The sequence below is a fragment of the Dermacentor andersoni genome, chromosome 3 (genome assembly GCF_023375885.2).
Source record: "Dermacentor andersoni chromosome 3, qqDerAnde1_hic_scaffold, whole genome shotgun sequence".
Taxonomy (NCBI): domain Eukaryota; kingdom Metazoa; phylum Arthropoda; class Arachnida; order Ixodida; family Ixodidae; genus Dermacentor; species Dermacentor andersoni.
The window spans coordinates 151,232,515-151,237,858 of NC_092816.1; the positions used below are offsets into that span (position 1 = coordinate 151,232,515).

Genomic DNA, 5,344 nt, shown 5'->3' on the forward strand with positions numbered 1-5,344 from the left:
TCAAAGCTTCTGCAACACCATCGACGCAGCAAAAGAACGTACGCTTCACCACACAAGAATCTGAGCAAAGAGTAAGAAGTCATCCTCCGCCGTCTACAGACGAACACCTACGTACACGGAATAATCATGCACAGTCTATAACTTACGCAGTACTCGTACACATGCCCCTATTGCGACGTCCCAGACACCCTGCAACACATGGTCCAGGATTGCCTACTGCGTGACTCATCCGCAGACTCTACATCACAAGCTCCACAAGACGACTCCAAAGAAGGCCGCCCCATAGAAGCACATGAAAAGCGCCCCGATTCACCGCAGATCCATACAACAACTGCAACGTGGGAGGCCAAGCTTTCCTCTGATGACCTGGACGACCAACGCAGTCTCGTCGCCCGGGCCAAGGAGGCAGCCCAAGCCAGAGGGTTATTGGAATAAGGAATCATCCCACCAAGGGTGAACCGGGTTCTGATTCGAATTACCGTTTCACCAAATAAAAGTTCAGTCCTCTCTCTCTCTTCGTGCTATACATGGCCTGTGAAATCCCACGTTCCTTCGTCATTGAGTGGCAGTTCTCAGGAAAGCGTTTTAAAAATGCCTTCAGTAGAACCGCAAAGGAAAAAAAGACGCTTAAATGGAGGTGCCGGGGTTTGAACCCGGGACTTCTCACATGCGAAGCGAGCGCTCTACCACTGAGCTACACCCCCGAGACGGTTTCCAACGCCTCCGCTTATGAATTTATGCGGGCCATGGATGCTTAGCGTACGCTACCAAAGCTACCTACGCCGTCTGTGTAGGGACGTGGTTGTGTCTTCAAGCGCCGTGCATACCTGAGGCCAAGTGGTGCTGAAAATATTCACACATGGCTTCTCGGAATACGGCACGGCGCCGCGAGTATTGCCATCTCGGAGGTCACCGTATCAAAAGTCGCAGCTGCCCGTTTACTGTGTACCGGAATCACACGAGGTGTTTCGCTAGCATCGAAAATCACCTTTCTCATCCCTGTTCACATTGGGTGTGACTTGGAATACGTAACCGTTCTGTTCGTAACTTGATATTTGTCCTGCAGGTGCGTATGTGTACATGATGAAACGATTTTGCTTTGTTATGCCTGAATGATGACGAATGTATGTATGTATGTATGCTTTATTTCCACAAAAACTAAATACAGCTTTGCGGGGGTAAAGTGGGCAAAAAAGCTGCTCGTAGCAGCTTGACCAGCCCCAAATACCCTTAAAAATACAAAAAGAAAATAAGGGAGCAGCAGCGCGGAAACACAGTTTTCCCAAGTACACACATATTCAAGCATTACAACATATCATGCACACGCATCGCAAATCAGGCGAGGAAAAAAAATACAACAAAAGCAAGATGTGAGCAAGCAAGCAAAAACACGAAATCTCACTGCACCTCAAAAGCACACAGGCATTGTACAACTCACATATGAGAGAAAAAATCAAGACTATCAGGAGGAGAACAAGTTGCAATACCAATTTTATTAACAATAAGATCGTTTAATAACCGAGGTAGTCTGGAGCACAGCATTTCTGATCCATAGTTTGTGCGCGATTTTGGTACGTGCCAGTACTCTGGCTTTCTTGTGCTGTATAGAGTTTCGTATAGCTTTAAGTTAGCCATAGAAGTAATGTAGTTGATGTTCTTTTTCTGTTCATTTTTATACGCAAGCACTAAACGATACTTTAAAAGGGCCTGTACTTTCGGTGTGTTAAGTTTATGAAATAAATAAGCTGAAGGGAAATCGTATGGTTTATTGCAAATAGCGTGAAGAGCCTTCATTTGCAGTATGTACAGCCTGTTGATATTTGTGTCAGAAGTGGTAGCCCAGACCGAACAACAATAATTTAAATGGCTGAGAAAAAGTGAATTATATAACAAGCACTTAATAAAGCGAGGAAGATAGTTCAAGGAATAAAATATTCCAGTGATTTGTGAAAGCTTACTAGCAAGAAAATCTATATGGCTCTGCCACGTCATAGTATGATCAAAAAATACACCTAGCGATTTTACCGAGTGTACAAGTTCAATTTTAGAATTGTTCATTAGCAAATCTTCCTCTAGAGTAATTTGCGTATTCTTAGCGCGAAATAACACCGCCTTAGTTTTTTGTGAATTGATAGTGAAACCGTTGTCAGATGACCATGTGTATAGTTTATTCAAAACTGTATTAGCTCTTATAATCAATTCGGCAGGGCGGTTAGATGAAAAGAATAACGTAGTGTCATCAGCATAGATTACGTAACGCGTATCAACATCAATGTTTACTAAATCATTAATAAAGATATTAAAGAGGAGGGGCCCTAAAATACTGCCCTGGGGTACACCTACATTGACCGATCGAACTTCAGATTTAAAGCTATTTACTTGTACAAACTGCTTTCTATGACCAAGATACGACCTAATCAAGTCAAGTGCATTGCCGCGTATACCGTAGTGGTTTAACTTACTAAGCAAGAGATCATGATTTATAGAATCGAAGGCTTTTGAAAAATCGACAAATACTCCCAATGTTAGCAAACGTTTCTCAAAATTATTTAGAATTAGTTCTTTCTGTTCAAGCAAAGCTAGCTGTGTTGACATATTTTTCCGGAAAGCGTACTGATGCTTAGTTATCAAGTTGTGCTTGTCCAGAAAGTCTGATATTCTGCAAAAAATTATTTTTCCAAGCACTTCGAAAATATAGGGAGAATAGACACAGGTCTATAATTAGGTAGGGCAGTTTTGTCACCTTTCTTGAACAATGCAACTACTTTTGCCATCTGCATTTTATACGGGAACACACCGGTAGAAAGGCATATATTATAAATATGGGCTAGTACTGGAGCGATAATATCTATCAGAAATTTCACAGGCTTGATTTTAATGTTATCAGCATCGCATGTTGCAATGAATATTATTGCGTGGAAATAAACTAGGCAGAAACTATTTTCATGGTACATTTACGAGTATCACAAGCACTAGCCAAGATGGAAAAGCCAGTCCACGAAAGAAGATGACAATGATGGCCACATATTTTGGCTCATACCCACGCTGGGGTTTGCCGAGAATTGTGTGCAGAAACATTTACTTAACTTTTTTAGAGTATTCCTCATTCGTTGAAAAAACACAGAAACAAATAATAAAATAACATTCGAAAAGTTATTCGTTTAGTTGATTGTATGTAACCGCAAACGGCATCAAACATGTCCCTGTGGCTGACCCCTATAACTGACGCACCGAAATATAGTATTATTTCTGATGATAAAATTAACCCTAATTAAGCAAGCGGAATTTCTAGAAGTCTTTATCTTAACAACTTGTATCAGCGACATAACAAAAAATAACATCCAGTGATTCTGTTTTTCGGCAGTATGGACACAGAGGCGATATTGTCAGACCAGTCCTGTGTAAATATAAGTTTAATGGAGGGACATGGCAGCACTGCATAGCAAATGTTGTATAATATACTGTTCTCTTCTGTTGGTAATCATTGCTTTCGGCATCTTTTACCAATACCAACCGCTTGCATCTGTTTCAAAAGAAAGTCATTCGAAATGTTGTGAATGCGCCACGACTAGAACACACTGAGCCGATCTTTAAGGCATTTGGTATAACCCGCCTTACCCAGTTGTACGACACTTTACTCCAACGACGGTATAAAGCAAGTGTTATGAAAAATAACTGTTTTATCTTACAGCTGTCCACAATAAAACGCAAAGAGCCGAAGCACTCAACACGAACAAGTTTGAAATGGTTTGTACTTAAGAACTGTACTTATTATGGTAATCAAATGTTCTGCTACACTTTCCCGCATTTATTAAACAAATAATCACAATTGATGCCCGTAGAGCTAACAACGCCAACTTTGTTGTCTTGTATTTGTTATCTGAAAATGTTTTCACGCTGTTTCTTTGTATGTTCTCGTGTACCACTGCCAAGCGTCTGTGGGGTGCTTCGGCATCGTCAAGCCTTCTCATTGCTTTTTTGCCGGCGCAGCCAACATCCGAATGATGTTATATAAACGTATCGTATTGTATTGTATAATCTCGTGATCACTACTTCTGATTGTCTTGATGGACACCACTGGATTTTCCACGGAAAGTGTAAGTGCTGACATTCTGTCGATGTTATTAATGATTCAATGACATCTATATGAATTGAATATTTTCGATATCTAGTTGTTGTTATGTGTGCAGGCACAAGGCACATCGTCGTCTTCTTCCAGTGACCGCTGTCGTCTTTTACGAGTGTCACGTAGAACAAACCCCCTGGTGGCTGAAGCGCAATCTCGGCGCGTGCAAGGAGCTACATCAGAGGAAGGGTGGGAAACCTTCAGCCGCGAAACGTGGACGACGTCACGGAAAAACAGGACCGAGATCTCCGAGATCTCGGCGCATGAGGTCACGTGTTGGGCCATCACTGGAGCTTCACGGAGCGTTCGCTTCCCAAGGCTGGCTGCGTTACGTAATGTTCCCTCCTATATTTTCCTTCCTCCATGCACCAAGGTGACCAGCGCTTGCTCGAGAACTGTGGGGCGCAGATAGACGAGTTGGTACGACCAGCTGGAAGTCGGGACCATCAGGGCACACATTACGCGGATATAAGATGCTGTCCTTGAGGTGAACATGCGCACGAAGACGTCTATGGGTGATGACTCGAAGCACTCTATAAGCAATCTCAAGTAGGAATCACAACGCTGCCCATCACCCATGTATAGAATCTAAGAAACGAAAATGACGCATTCGATCATTTCACTGTCTTAAGTGTGCGTCGGCCACAGGATAGAGGGGGAAACAATTGGCGTCATGGTGCAAGCGTGCTGTCTTGTAGGCACTCGAGTATGAGTATTCTTGTACGTAGGTTCAAAGGCCCAGTGGGCCAGGTCGGCATGTAGGGTCTCCCTACTGCATAAGCATTCTTTGGCGACTGCTCCAGCCCCGTCAGGCGATAAGTGTAATGCCTTGTGTCTGCACAAAAATGCTCGATTTGCAATTTTAAGACATTTAATCGTTATAGTAGAATATATGTAGATGCTTTATAAACGGTAAAGAACTATTTAAACCAAAAAAATTAATGAAAGGGGAATAGCCATAGAGACATACAGGGCTCGTTAGTAAATGCATGGGGAAGCTTATAGCAGAGGTGGACCAACTGAAGTTTGACGGTGAGTCAACTTGAAATTTGCGGATCGGTCAACCTGAAATCTGGAGGTTGGCCGACTGATAATTGGGGGTCGGCCAACTTGAAATTTGGGTGTGCAGGCCAACTTAAATTTGGGGGTCGGTCAACTTGAAGTTTTCAGGTGGGCCAATTTGAAATTTGCAGGTGTGCCAACTTGAATGTGGACTGG

At 42.7% G+C, this 5,344-nt stretch overlaps 1 non-coding gene across 1 annotated transcript; it reads right to left on the reverse strand.

Annotated features, from left to right (window-relative positions):
* Positions 1 to 632: 632 nt before the first annotated feature.
* TRNAA-CGC (transfer RNA alanine (anticodon CGC)) lies at positions 633 to 704 on the reverse strand. The gene has a single exon. It is a non-coding gene; the product is annotated as a tRNA-Ala (tRNA).
* Between the last annotated feature and the right edge of the window lie 4,640 nt (positions 705 to 5,344).